The sequence below is a fragment of the Crocodylus porosus genome, unplaced genomic scaffold (assembly GCF_001723895.1).
Source record: "Crocodylus porosus isolate Cpor-Errol unplaced genomic scaffold, CroPor_comp1, whole genome shotgun sequence".
Taxonomy (NCBI): Eukaryota; Metazoa; Chordata; order Crocodylia; family Crocodylidae; genus Crocodylus; species Crocodylus porosus.
Genome location: NW_017728948.1, coordinates 75,899,571 through 75,914,484, shown reverse-complemented (window position 1 = coordinate 75,914,484; position 14,914 = coordinate 75,899,571). Strand labels below are relative to the sequence as shown.

At 51.5% G+C, this 14,914-nt stretch overlaps 1 protein-coding gene and 1 long non-coding RNA gene across 2 annotated transcripts in view; both read left to right on the top strand.

Annotated features, from left to right (window-relative positions):
- The window catches only part of SPP1 (secreted phosphoprotein 1), a 94,532-nt gene that overhangs the window by 13,435 nt on the left and 66,183 nt on the right, over positions 1 to 14,914 (top strand). The gene's annotated exons all lie outside the window — the stretch shown is intronic.
- On the top strand, positions 10,841 to 13,415 carry LOC109322131. Its single transcript, XR_002104319.1, has 2 exons — positions 10,841 to 11,168; positions 13,251 to 13,415. It is a non-coding gene; the product is annotated as an uncharacterized LOC109322131 (long non-coding RNA).

Sequence of the window (14,914 nt, the reverse complement as noted above, 5' to 3'; positions counted from 1 at the left end):
CAACTACATAGTGGGGTTGTGTTCTCCATATATTAATGACGCAAAAACAAAACAAAATGAAAAAGTTTTCCCCATGATTTCTCTTATGCCAAAATTACTACTTTTTAATATATTTTGGTTAAATTTTTTTAAGTTCTTTCTTTCTTTCTTTCTTCCCTCCACTTTGGATGCACCGGACCAGGCTCGCTTGGAGCTGCGTGGGGCGATCCCGAGTGTAAGACTCCCCGGCTTCCTATCTCTTTTCTTTTCTCACTCCCACCTGTCTAAAGGTCTCTAGCCTCTGTTTATCTCGCTTTCTCTTTCTTTTCTTGCTGTTTTGTAGCTTTTTCCCCCCTTTTCTCTCCTCTTGTCCCATCCCCCTGTACTTCCAGTCTCTTTGTCTTCGCAGCCTTCTTTTTTACTGTCTCTTTCTCGCTCTTTCTCTCTTTTCTTTCTTTTCTGCTTGCTTGTAGGGGGGAGTTATCGTCCATTAGCTTGCCTTCCACGGGGTGCTCTAAATTACCCCTTTCCCCCCCTTTTGTTTTTCTCTCTTTTTTTTTGATTTTTCAAACCCCAGCCACTCTTTTTTCTCCACCCCCTTCCCCACTCCCATTTAGAGTTTTGTGGCCACTTTCCCAGACACTTATCTTTTTTAGTTACTATAAACTTTTTTTGTTGTTGCTTTGCTTAGTTAGAGTTGGGAATTAACCCTGTCCTACCAGGAATGGCTGTTCCTACACCCAGCAGCTGGCATGAGGATGCCTCCCAGAACCTCCCCATTACTTACGGGTTGAGGGTGCACACCCCTCCCTTCGTTGGGGTTGAGGTCTGTGTGTATGCTCTGGCTAGTCTCTTGGGACAGCAGACCATCCGTTACGCAGGTCGTGTCAACACGGTCCCGATGATCTACCTGAGCAACCCCACCCTAGTCCATAGGGTGTGCGTAGAGGGCCTGGACATTGCGGGCGCGCATTATTTTGTCACCCCCCTGGACACCCTAGCAGTGAGGGTGGTGATTTCTAATGTGCCCCCGCACATGACCGATCGAGACCTGGCCAGGGTACTCGAGCCTTATGGGGTGCTTACGAGTCCCATTCGCCAGTTGACCATAGGGAGTAAAAGCCCCAAACTGAGGCATGTCCTGTCTTTTCGAAGGCAGGTTTCATGCTCTTTAGGGAGGGCTCATGGTCTCTGCCTCAGTCCTTGAGCCTCTTGTCCAACAGGCGGAGGTATGTGATTTATTTTTCTTGTGGGGAGACCACGTGTTTTCAGTGTGGGAGCTCTTCCCACCTAGCAGCTCAGTGCCCATGGGGGGGATCGGCCAAAACGTCGGCCACTACAGCGACCCCAACGGACGGCCCATCCACTTCCGGGACGGTGGCCCCTCCCAGTGAGGCCGGGAGACTTTTCTGACCTCCTCCTGCCCCTGTTCCATCTGGAGGGGCTGAAGTCTCTGGCGTGGGAGTGTCGTCTGGCAGAGGGGCTGGGGCTAGGCCCCAACCCTCCCCCCCACTCATTCCACCTACGGTGCCCACCCCCACCAGTGCAGAGACACCACCGGGGGGAGAGGCTGGGGTGGTCAGCGATTGTGGCACCGAGGCCCCGTCGGATGACGGGGCTCAGACCTCCTGCAAGTTGCTCTCCACCATTGCTTTGGCTGAGGTGGCTGGCTCTGGGGAGACAGGCCAGACACAGTCTGGCCCATCCTCTGTAAAGGATGGGTCATCTGCCACAAAGCAGCAGAAGAAGAAGAGCAACAAGGAGAAGAAAGTGAAAGGGACCCCTCAGGACTCCCCATCCCCACTGAGGCCTTCCTCAGCTGGTGCTGGGGAGGCCCCTGCTGGAGAGCCCGGCCCTGCTCCGGCTGTCACGTCAGCGACCCTGCTGACCAGGGATGAGGGCAGTTTGGAGGTGGGGGAGGCAGAGACAGGGGTCATTAATGCCTCACCCATCTCCCAGCTCTCAGAGATGGGGGGCAATGTGTTGCTTCTGGAGGTCTGACCCAGGGAGCAGCAGAGGAGTCTGCTGACCTCTTGGTCACGTCCTAGGCCACTGAATTAGATGAGGAGGCTCGTGAGATGGAAATCCAGCTTTCTGAGTGTCACAAGTGACCTCGAGAGCGGGATGACCTCTCCCCCCACAAGAAGGTGGGGCTTGCTCTTCAAGAGCCAGACCTCGACCTAGACAATCAGAGGAGGTTGATAGGCTTGGATATTGAGGGTGTGGATGCAGCGCTCCCAGCCAGTGTGGGGCCTCGCCGCTCCTCTGTGGGAAATGTGCAGCCCATGTTGGCAGACCCCGCTGGGTCGGTCCTGACTATGGGGGGCTCTTGACCTTTCTAAAGCAGACAAAAGGACAAAAGAACATAGCGGCATGCATCACCCAATAGTGCGTGGACCCTAAAGTGTTCATCAAGGCTGCCAGGGCTGCGACCAAGCTCATGCAGCAAGATCTGGGCACTAGGCAGATGGCCTATTGTCTGGAGAAGCTCGCCCAGTGGGTGAGAGATGAGTGGGGCCTGGCGGGGTCCCTGAACTAGAGTAGGGCATGATAGGCCTTTTTTTTTTTTTACCTGTCTCTGCCTTGGCTCGGCTCTTGGGGGCCCGTGGAGCAAGGATCCACAAGGATCCGCGCCCGCTGCCAAGAGCTGGCTGAAACGGATGCCCCAACCCACTTCTTTTTCAACCTGGAGCAATGGCGGGCAGCGAGCAAAGTCTTAGACCACCTCAAGACCTCTGAGGGCCAGTTCATCACTGACCCAGGTGAAGTACATGAGCATGCTGTTGCTTTCTATTGTGACCTGTTTGCGGCTGAGCCATCCTGCCCTGACTGACGCCACGCGGGATCTCCATGCGGGCCTGCCATGCCTTGGTGCCCTGGAGGCCGGCGAGCTTGAGCAGGAGTTGTCTCTGGCAGAGCTGGTGGTGGCTGCAGCTGGCCTCTCCTCCAGCAAAGCCCCAGGCCTCAACGGGTTTCCTGCGGAGTTCTACAAGGCTTTCTGGCCTCTTCTCGGCCCCGGCCTCCTGCGCGTTTTCCAGGAGAGTCTTGCTGACAAGGTCTTGCCGATCAGTTGCTGCCGTGCAGTGCTCACGCTGCTGCCCAAGAAAGGAGACCTTGGCTGCATTAAGAACTGGTGGCCGGTCTCCCTGCTGTGCATGGATTACAAGACTGGGTGGATCACGCCTACCTCTTTCGGACCCTGGAGGCCTTTGGCTTTGGGCCCCTTTTCACCAGCGCCCTCCGGGTCTTGTATCAAGACATTTCTAGCCTGCTCAAGGTGAACAGGGTGCTCTGTGCCCCATTCCCCACACGCAGAGGCATCCGTCAGAGCTGCCCCCTGTCAGGCATGCTCTATGCCCTGGCCATTGAGCCACTGCTGCATGTGCTGCAGCGCCGCCTGAGCGGTGTGGCCTTGCCACCAGCTGTGGGTCTGTCCGTTGCCCCTCTGCTGCAGCTCTCAGCATATGCAGATGACGTAACCATCTTCCTTAACACCCAGGAAGACATAGCGGCCCTGACAGCCTGCCAGCGAGCCTACAAACGCGCCTCTTTGGCCCGTATCAACTGGTCCAAGAGCGATACCCTGTTGCTTGGAGAGTGGATTGCCACAACCCCCCCGGGCTTGCCTGGGGGCCTCACCTGGCACCGTGAGGGCCTTAAGATCCTGGGCATGTTCTTGGGGCCACCGACCTTCATGGCGCGCAACTGGGACAGCCTCAAGGAGGGAGTGAAGGCCCACCTACAAAGGTGGCACTGGCGCCTACCCAGCCTCTCCTACCATGGACACGTCCTCATCATGAACAACCTAGTGGCGGCGACCCTGTGGCATCAGTACACCATACTCGAACTGCCAGAGGACCTGCTCAAGACACTCCAGAGCCTCCTGGTTGACTTCTTCTGGGACGGGCGCCACTGGCTCCCACAACCTGTCCTTTACCTACCTGTGACTGAGGGGGGCCAGAGTTTGGTTGACCTGGCGAGCAGGGTGCTAGCCTTCCGCCTCCAGGCCCTTCAGCAACTCCTGTACAGCGAGGAGCGCCCACCTTGGCAACACCTGGCATGCCGGTTTCTGCAGAGGGTGGGGGCCCTCGGCTTTGACTGGGAGCTCTTCCTGCTGGACCCTATGCTTTTGAACTGGGCGGTGCTTCCAGCCTTTTACCGTAGCGTGGTACAAGCCTGGCAAGCCACTTTCCACCTCCAGTCCCAGGCCCGTCACCTCCAGTTCCCGCAGTTGCTGGGGGAACCCCTGGTGCACAACCCAGCGCTGAGGCACCCCGTGCCAAGCCTGGCCTCTGCCAGTCTCACGGCCGCTCTCATTCAGGCACGTGTTCTCCGCCTGAGTCACCTCCTTGACCCCGCTTGGTCAGCCTGGTTCTCACCCGAGGCCTTGAGCAGCCGGCTGGGCATGTGCTCCGTTCACAGCGTGGGCTGTCTCCTGTGTGACATCCGGGCTGCCCTCCCATTGGAGGCAGCAGCCACCCCGGAGGACCATCTCTGGGTGGGCCATGTCCCCTGCACTGAGGATGCCCCGAGCGAGGCTTTCCCTGCGTTACCAGTCACCCCAGCCGTGGCCGACGATCTGGCCAGCGGCCCTGGCATCCTGCTGATGCTCCCTGTGCCTCCTGACAGTAACACAGGTTGTCCTTTTGCTTCTCTGTCGCATAGAGGTTTATACGTCTGGGTGGTTCACGTCCGCCATGCCCAAGTGCTGGCAGGCCACCCCAATACACCGTGGCGACGGCGTCTGGGGCCGTCAGATTCCCCACCGGCCCACCCGGTGTGGCACACATTGTATAAGCCGCCAATCGCCAAGAAGACTGGCAACCTGCAGTGGCGGTTGCTGCACGGCATCCTAGCCACTGGCAAGTTTGCATCCCACTTGGACCCAGCCGCCTCTATGGCCTGTCCCTTCTGCCCGGGGGGTGTTGAGGAGACCCTCTTTCACGCTTTCCTGAACTGCCCCCGTCTGCAGTCGCTCTTTGTCACCCTCGGGCCACTTCTGCAGGCTCTGGGCAGGAGCTTTTCGGAGACCACGTACGTGTGCTCCTACCCGTACTGGGCAGCTGAGAAGGGCCTCGTCTGCCTGGCCAACTTCATACTGGGTCAGGCCAAGTTGGCCGTCCTCAAGAGCCGCCGAAACCGGCTTGCTGGGACCGGCTCAGATGATGCCCTGCGGCTTTTCCGCCTCCTGGTGCAGGTGCGTCTCGCTGGAGTTTGAGCATGCTGTGCTCCGGCGGGCGGTGCCCGCTTTTGAGATGCGCTGGGCCCTTGAGGGAGTGCTGTGCCAGGTGGAGGACGGCAGTCTCAAATACGCGCTCTGATGTCATGACCAGTCTGGGCAACCGGGCTGGCTCAGTGTCGAACTGTGGCTTCCAGGTCGTGCCGCGTCCTGGGCCCTCACCAGGCTGCTTTTTTGCTCTCTTTTGTGTGGGAAGATGAAGGTTTTGTTACGTGTATGATGGGATGGAGCAGGGTCTGAATTGTTTATGACTGTGCGGCCGGCACGCCGTCCGCATAATTAACATGTAAGACACGACGTGAAATGCAGCGAAGGTGTCTGTCACGGTGTGATGTGCTGGTTGGTTTGGTTTGGTTTGGTAGTAAGTTGTTTGTGTTTTTGCTTTGTAAGTGGCCACCATTCTTGTATACCTGAACCCCTGAATAAAGTAATTAAAAGTCAAAGTCTTTCTTTCTTTCTAGAACAATTGAACGAGTGTATTATGGACACAGTCATTGCTAGAAGCTGATCTATCTATGTTCCATTTCTAATACTACGAAGCTGAAATGTATCGTATCATGAGAACAATATCTTTCTGAAGCATCGAAAATATCACTGGTATAGGATACTAACCCAGGCAGTCATGCTGTCTCCTGTCATGAAACAAATGTGGTTATGCTGGTCAGTAGTTGGTGAGTTGAGCTGGAAAACTAATACAAGGATTTGTAGGAAGTGGTATTGGGGATTCAGTAGGTGGCACTATTCCCTCTGAGTCAGTGCAGAAACAATCAGGTTACAGGGCACCCTGAACTGGGTGAGGTAAAACTGAGGTCATGACCACTTTTGACACTTTGCAGTAAAAAGAGGTGTTAGGCCACAGCCCAGCTAAATTCAGTCTATCTGTTGGCATTTGCATTTTGCCTGAAATACCTGAACAATTTTCCTGTATACTGCTCCTTTGTATTATTAAACAGGTACCATGCTGTATCCCAGCAAAGGGCTAGAGACCACAGGGATTAGGTGTATTCTATGTTATATATGCTCTCTGTCTTGCTAAGTTACTATGGTTTCTGAGTAAAACTTGCAGTACGTTATTTTAAGTGCCCTGGAACCTCTGTCATAACAGATGAAATTTTCAGCAAATGGACAGACATGAGAAACAATAATGTAATGGGGGGCGGGGGGGCACCAGCCTGGGGTGCCTACTCTGAAGAGGCACAAGAATGGCAGCTCCTCTGGAGTCCATGGTGCTGCAGCAGCTCCAGCTTCAGCTATAGTAGCAGCTGCCAGGTATAGGGACTCTGTACTGCTGCTACACCATCAGCAGCAGTGACAAATAGGCTGAACATACTGCCCCTTGCCAAAAGTAGGTGAGGGAATTTAAGTCCCCAGGGCAGGTAGGACTGACCCCTCTCTTCCTGCCCAGGGTTTTGCACAGGGCACAAAACCTACTGGTTTTGCTTCTGAGAAATATTTACATGTAAGATCAGAGGAAAGTGGGGCTGGAAGGGACTTACAAGGTTATCTAGTCCAGCCTTCTGCTCAAGGCAGGATCTGTGCTGACTAAAACATCCCAGCCAATGTCTGTCTAACCCGCTCCTGAAAACTTCCAAGGATGGAGATTCCAAGATGCCAGTGTTCAAACCTGTATTTTATGTAATTAGGGTTATAATAACTGCATCTGTTTCAATTCTGTGATATATTACAAGGGGGACTTCTTATTTTTATATATTCTACAGTCCATTCAATTTTTTCCCTAACATAGGGTGCATCTACACAAGACACTACTATGCAATAAAACAACTTACTGCACAGGAAGTGTCACAGTCTACACACACAGATACTTACTTCACAGTAAATTGCTCTACTCTGTGGTTAATGTGCTACCTGCAAAGGCAAGTAGGAAATTAACTGTAGAGTAGTTAATGCATAGTAAGGCACACGTAGATGCCAAATTTGCTCCTGGTCAATCAGGCAGCAGGGAGAGGGAGATTGCTCCCTGCCCTTGGGAGCTGACTGCTGCTAGGACAGGCTCCAGTGGTGGAACCTAGGCCAGGACAATGTTCCCCTGCCATGGCAGCAGGGAGCTCCTGGCCTCAGCTCTATGATCAGAGTGGGGCCTAGGAGGTTGCTCCCCGTTCCTGGGAGCTGCCTACTGGCAGGGCAGGCTCCAATGGCAGAGCCTGGACTGGGACAATGTCCCCCTACCCCAGCAGTAGGGAGCTTCTGGCCCTAGCTCCATGATTGGAGTGGGGGCTGGGAGATTACTCCCTGCCCCCAGGAGCTGCCTGTTGCTGGGGCAGGCTCCAATGGTGTAGCCCACATTGGGACAATGCTCCCCTGCCCCAGCTCTGTGATCACAGAGCCTGGGCTGGGAGCTCCTTGCTGCTGGGCAGTGGGCCATTGTCCCAGTCCAGGTTCCCCCATTGGAGCCCACCCTGGCAGCAGGTAGCTCTCAGGCACAGGAAGCCATCTCCAAGCCCCTGCTCCAAGTGCAGAGCGTGGGCCAGGAGCTCTCTGCATGGAGAGGGTTACCTGCTCAGCCTGGAGCTTGCTGGGACCTGCCTCAGACTAGGACAATTCCCTGTCAGCCATGGGCTGCATGGGGAAGTCTGCATGTGGAGCCCCAGGCTAGCTGGGAACTGTCCCAGTCTGGGGCAGGTCCCAGCCCCACAGCTCTTTCCCAGCCACATTCCCCTATTGGGCTATTGAGGCATGGGACTTGGAAAGAGCTGTGGGGGAGACCAGCCCCCTGCCTCAATCTGCTGGTGGGGCAGCTAGCAGTGAGCCCCTGGCTGGATGGGGAATCCCTGCCCAGCCAGAGGCTCACTGCTAGGTGCCCTACTGGTGGGACAGCTCCTGGCTACCCGTGGCTGAGCATGAAATCTCTGTTTAGCCAAGGGCTCACTGCTAGCTGCCCCACCAGTGGGGCAGGAGGTTGGGACCTGCCCCCCTCCCCCATCTCTTTCCCAGCTCCCTGCCCCCAGTCATGGAGCTGGGTCTTGGAGCTCCCTGGTGCTGGGGCAGGTGGATATTGTCCCAGCTCATGCTTCACCATTGGAGCCCACCCAGCAGCAGGCAACTCCCAGGGCGAGGGAGCAATCTCCTAGCCCCCTCCAGGAGACAGATGTCTCCTGGCCCCACGCTACCTGGCAGGCCCTAGGCTAGCACCCAAAGGGAGCCTGGAGCTCCCCCAGGCTGTTGCAGGGGGGCAGAATAGGGTGGGAGCAAATCTGTTCCCAAATGCCTGCACATGTAGATGCCTGCCCAGGATGGGTTTCCTCCACAGTAAATTACTATGTAGTAAATACACCTAGCAGCATTTGCATGTGTAGACATGCCTATTGAGTCCAAATCTGTAGGACTGAAGACTATGAGACTAATGACCTGCATAAAGTTTGGCATGTGTTTCAGTCTGCAGGCTATTAGTAATTGTTGCAGTGCATGCGGGTACCCTGCGCCTAAAAGCAGAAATGGCAGGAGACAGACCCCTAGTGGTGAGAAGAGGGAGGCTCAACTGCCAGTCACCAGAGCAGCACAGGTGCTGGTTGCCAGGGAAACCAAGGGGGTCAACTGACAGGAAGGGGCAGGGCTTGGCCCCTTCTTAAGCCCAAGCATAAGGCCAGGTGGGCAGTTCTGCTCCGGCAGCCAAGCAGGGGGAAGCTCGGCCAGCACGCAAAGAAAGGGGGAAGATAGACTGCAGGAGCATCCCCTGGTTGCAGCGGACTTGAAATATTTTTCTGGTAGGGACAGAACATGGATTTTTGACTGGGCAGTTTAGTTTATGTTATAGCCCAGGAGTTTTGTGTTTTGTGTTTACTATTTAACTGGAGGACCAGGTGAGGCTATTAGGGGTGGAGGAGGCGTGGGGTTTTCTGGCACCAGAAAGGGCGCAGCATTGTTTGGGGGCACATTGGCCCCAGCCCGGGAGCCCCGGAGCGAGAGTGGGCAGCAGGAAGCCCCGGAGCGAGAGGGGGCAGTGAGAAACCCGGAGCAAGAGGGGGCAGAGAGGGGCCCCAGAAGTAAAGAAGAGGGTCAAGGCATAGGGCAAATCATGTCAAGTACCATCTGCAAGGCTTGGGCTGTGGTGTAGAGGAGGAATAGGAGCCGCAGGTAGCACCCCCTGACACCGGGCGTATAAAGTGGGCAGCCTCCCGCTAATTACATCACTCAATCAATTAAGAACAAGGCATGGCAGGTGAATAAGCAGGCAGTTAACCCAAGACAGGGAGGCTGAACCACCAACAGGAAGGCTCCAGCATGCCAGACCTGGTACAGTAATGCTTACTGAACTTTGTGCTTCCTCAGATAGTACATTGGATTCTGGGTTTGGAAGTGCCAAATCGAGACTCATTGTTGCTTGCTTTGGGTACCCCATTTGATTGGAAGGTGCAGTTGCCCATCTTGGTGTACTATGACAAAGGCAGAAGATCCTAATAGCAGTAGCAATGATTTCCTATAAAATTTGTAAAATACAACCCTGGAAAAAAGAGCTGCAATTGTAAGTGTATTTCAGTGGAGTCCAGCTACCATCTGAAACATCACCCTAGGTCTTTAAAAAGAAATATCTGGAGATGCCATGCTAATAGTGTCATGATCTGTCTCTGTTCCCCCTCACCTCTATTTCCCCCAGCAAGGATTGACTTTACCCACCAAACCTTACAGTAGATTGCTAAGATTAAAGTTAATGCCACAGGTCTTATTAATAACTTAGTAACTTGATAATAATTTAGGTAGAGAAGATATGGGATCTATAACAACTTGCACAGAGCTGTGGAAAAGAGGCCATACAATGTCTTACAGGAGATACCAAGGAGGTGGTAGAGGGAGACCAACATCAGGAAAAAATAAGTGGCAGGCTGCTGGAATGCCCCCCAGCTTCTATGACACTGTAATATAGAATGTGGGAGATCTATGGGCAGGAGGAAGAGACAAATGGTATCAGTCTGGGTCTAAGAGCATATCTGACTTTGGGATGGTGCCCATAACTTACAAAGCCATCCCTGCTGTAAGTGGGGATGTTTGTTATGCAAGATGACAGAACCTTGTGCCAACTTGTGTTAACCAAAGCTGAAAAAAGTTTGTCCAAATTCCTGTCACTTAAAACCACTCTGTAGAGCAGCTAGCTATGACCTTTCCCCAGGTTACCACTGTTCCTGGGTCAGAGGGGCTGGACTTGTTATCTTGCTGCCTATGCTGATGACTAATTGCTATTAGTTTCACACACCCATCTCCTCCTACCTACTTCCTTCCCCCCTATACACAAACATGGAAAAAAAATTAATGTAGAACAAACTGATGTTGTTCTTGGTGTTGGGGGTAATCATTAAATCAAACCCACGTTAGGAAGAGGAAGAAGAATGACTCCATTATGAGGAATGCAATCAGAAGTTTGTGGTAACCTGCCAGTAATCAGTGGGCTTGAATAGTTATTAGTCACTTGGGTAATCCAGGTATCCAATCTGTGCTCTGCTGCTCTACTTCTTTGAGAGAATATTCAGGTTTGGGTTTAAGGATGAGGGTCCCTCTACAGGTGAACCTGACATTAGGCAGGAAGCTTATGCTAGGAAATGTGTATGGGCACTGGAGTGGAAGAGAAGCTCTTGCAAAGCGTCCACAGGGCACCAGATCCAGTGAAGACTTTTGTCTTACTGGAAACAGCAAAACCACCATGAAATCAGATTAAAAATGCAGACAAAAGCAAGCTTTCTACAAAGTAATACAGCAGTCATTTAAAGTATTCTTGTGCCTACCCCATCCCTATCCAGGTCTCAATGGATAATTTCTTAATTTTTTCCCACTGTCTGAAATTTCCCTCTGACTAATTTTCTGTGATTCTCAATGCCTTGTAAAAATATTTCCTAGCTGTCTTCCCTTCCCCACCTCTAGATCAGTTACTAAATAAAGAACCAGCTCATTAGCTGTCTCTTGAAGAGAGGCTGGTGCTCCCTGATAGGAGTCAAAAGCTCAGGTAATGGGTCAAGTTCCAAGACAGAGGCTGAAACAAGAGAGAAATGTGGTTCCTATTTCAGCATTTAGTAGTTGGGGTGGCTGATTTCTGAAACATTTTGCATGTTGGGCTACATGGAAATGTCAGGCTTTCTACAAATGTTACACCAGGAGGGGATGACTTGGATATTTAAGCATAAGCTGCAACTAGGAACCATCAATTCTCATGCCAGCAAGGCCACCCTATCTATTTGTCTTGAAGTCAGACATTCTTGAGATTCACATAGAGTGTGTCTACACATGAAAATATTCTGTGGTGGGTTTACTCTAGATTAATTTACTCTGTAAACCTACCCCAGGCAGGTATCTCCACATGCGGGGAAATGGCAGCAGTCTGCCCCCTCCCCCTCCCCCCCGCCAAGGCCCTGCACCAGTCCCCTGAAGCAGCCAAGGGGAGCTCTAGGTCCAGGGGCTGGCAGGGAGCATGGGGCGAGGAGACCGCTGTCTCTTGGTGGGAGCTAGGAGATCCCTGCTGCCAGGGCAGTAGGACATTTTCCAGGCTCCAGCGGCAGATCCCGCCTAGCAACAGGCGGCTCCCAGGGGCAACGAACAAACTTCCCCTTCCTGCTGCCCATCTGACTGGGAGCACATTTGCTCCTGATTGGCTGTCTACGCATGCCATACTGTGTAGCAAATTTACCTGGGATTAGAGCAAATTACTGTACAGTAACTGTCTGGACATGTAGACAGTGGTACTTACTGCACAGTAATTTGCTCTAATGTCAAGTAAAATGTCTTGTGTAGATACGCCCTTAAGGTCTTAAAAAAACAAGAGTCTATTTGCTTTTTCTATTAACTTTAATGTTCCCATGATTATTTTTTGAGCGAGAATACTGAGTTTCATCTCCTTGGCCAAAGGTGTTCAGGTTAGACAGCAGAGACAGGTTAGAACTAAGTGAAGAGACTATCATAATCCAGCACACAAGTGACATCTCCAGGCTCAATATTTGCATCTGTCTCTATTTAGAAGCCCTCATCAGCAGCTCTGAGAGGCTGAGAGAAAGACACTGTTTTCTTGTCCTTTTCACCCTTTCCCCTCACACATACATTTTAACTCTCCTGCAATTTAGGAAATACTAGTGTGAATCCTGAGAGAACACCTACTTACCATTTTAGACTTGAAAGTGTGACTGAACAGCTCACTCCTCAGTGAAGGTAAAGGACATGAATTCTTCAGCGTAGCTAGACTTTTTGTGCAGCCTAAAGCAGAGTTTTCATGCAACCAGCAAGTCAGATTACTTCAACCCAAACAAGCTAAGAACTGGTTGGATTGTGATTCTGAGATGAAGGAAGCCATGTTATTACAGGCAGTCTGAAATGTGATGTGAAGTATGCCAAGATTAAAAACTATGGGAAAGGTAGTTGCCAACTGTAGAACTTTGATCAGAGCTGCAGGATACCCCACGATATGCTATAATCTGTCCCCAGCCCACTGAGGTATGATGATTGCAATATTAAAGGTTCCTAATTATGATTCTATCAAGAGAAAAAGGTCACGCATTTCTGAATATGCCAAATTGCTGCTAGAAAATACCATATGTGTGTATGGGGGGAGGGGGACAGCTTAATGTAACTGCATAACTTCACAGGTGTCTGCTTTTGAACACATATTAAGGAGGAAAGAATAAAAAATAGGTTATAGTGGCTTAACTTATGATTCATCCAGAGATTCTAGATGATTCCTGGAATGAAGGTGGGGGAGCCTTATTTTCTTATTCAAACTACTGAGGGCTTGACAGAAATGGCAGGCTATAGAGGGAATAGGAGTGGAAGCAGGAGCTGACAAAGATAGGAACAAAGAGGAGGTTGTGGGGGTCAGGAAGGCAGAAGAAGAAAGAGTAGACATGACTGGACAAGAACCCAGAGAGGCTGCTCTTGGAGGACATGATGGGGATGCTGGATCTCCTGGTTTCATGGAAGTCTATGGAGATGTTGGATCCTCCTAGTTTCAGAGCAGCAGTGATGCTGTAGAGACATGGATCGCTTAGTTTTGGAGATGAGGGTGTGGCTCTGGCTTTCTCAGGTTGTCCTCTTTCATGTGCAGTCACCACCCATCTCCTCTTTGCAACTGCTTCAAAGTCAAGATGGACAAAACCTTCTGTGACAGCCCCAGTGATGACCACCCCGATGCAAGGAACCACCACCTTTTGAAAAATGCTTTATTATGTATTTAGTACCTTATATTCAATAAAGAATTGAAAACTTGTTACCAGTTTTCACTAACTCTTTGTGTTTCACCTCAGTTTCTGTTTATGGATGGTGTTTTGATAGGCTGCCTTTTACCCTTTCCCCAGCACTGAAAGGTTGGCTCTGCTATGGAGCACAGAGCTGCTCTACAGCAGTCTCACACCCCCCTTTAGCAAACTGAGAACCCTGCCTTGGCTTTACATTGTGTTCTCTTAGAGGATGCCGAATTTTGTCATGCCAGGAGCAGAGCCTGATCTCTGAAGTGAATTAGAATAGAAATTGGCCAAATGTCTCTTGGGGATAGCAAATGACTAAAGCTCACTGTGAGATCACCACAGAGGCCTCTGTGAGGCAGCTGGTTAAATAGTTTTACTTCACTGGGATGATGTCTAGGGCAGAGTTTGATGAAGATCATAACTTAGCACTTCTGTCTTGCTCAGCTGTTGTGAAGACACAAGGGTCTATGAGGTCACGGGCTCAGCACCTCAAATTAGTTGAACTGTTGTTCAATACAGGTCCTTATGAGGTAACTGCCTGAGCTGGTATCTCAACAGAAGTCTCTATGAGGTGACTTGCTCCAGTTTGATACACTGACCTACACAGCTCTTTCTAACATGAAAAAACAAACCAAAGCAAAACCAGGGTTTCAGGAGGGCTCTGTCTTGCTGAGTTGCTTTCAAGGCATAATCCTCTGGGCACTTGCACGTTGCATTCAGTCATACCAGGCCAGCTGTTAACAATATTCTCCCACAGTGGTCCTGAATTGCCCAGCTTGGGCCCAAGCCTGGCTGGTACTAGGACCTGACAGCCACTGCCACTTCTCCCTGCCACCCAGCAAATCCATGCTGCTTGGCCACCCAACTGCCTGGCCACAGTATGGCACTGGTGAATCTCCTTGGCCCTGAACTCTGCTGAGTTTCTCCCACTGCCAAATGTTGCTTAAGCCCCAGCTCCACAGATTGGATTCAGTGGCTCTTTGGGCCTTTGGTTACTAACCTCTGTACTAGACTGACAATGATTCTTATGCCTCATTCTTAAGTTCTCACTTCAGTAATTTCAGCTTTTTTATTATGTCCCACAGAGTTACAAGTGGTGTAAATAATCATTGTGTCAGGTGGAATCAGTGTCTCTACTGTTTGAATGGAGGCATAAGGGAAACTCAGAGTCCTGTTGAGTCTTTGGTTCATAGCTTCAAAATTGGTAGGGTCAGAAGGAACCTGAGTAGATCATCATGTCCGACCCGCTGCCATGGCAGGAAAGAGTACTGCGGTCAAATGACCCCAGCAAGATGTTCATCCAGACTCCTCTTAAAGACCCCCAGGGTAGGAGCCAGCACCACTTCGCTTGCAAATTGGTTCCAGATCCTAGCCGCCCTGACCATGAAGTAGCTACTCCTGATATCTAGCCTGAATCTAGCCTCTGCCAGCTTGTGACCGTTATTCCTAGTCATTCCTTGTAGTGCTCGGGGGAACAGGGACTCTCCCAATGCCTGCTGGTCCCCTCTGACTAGTTTGTAACAGG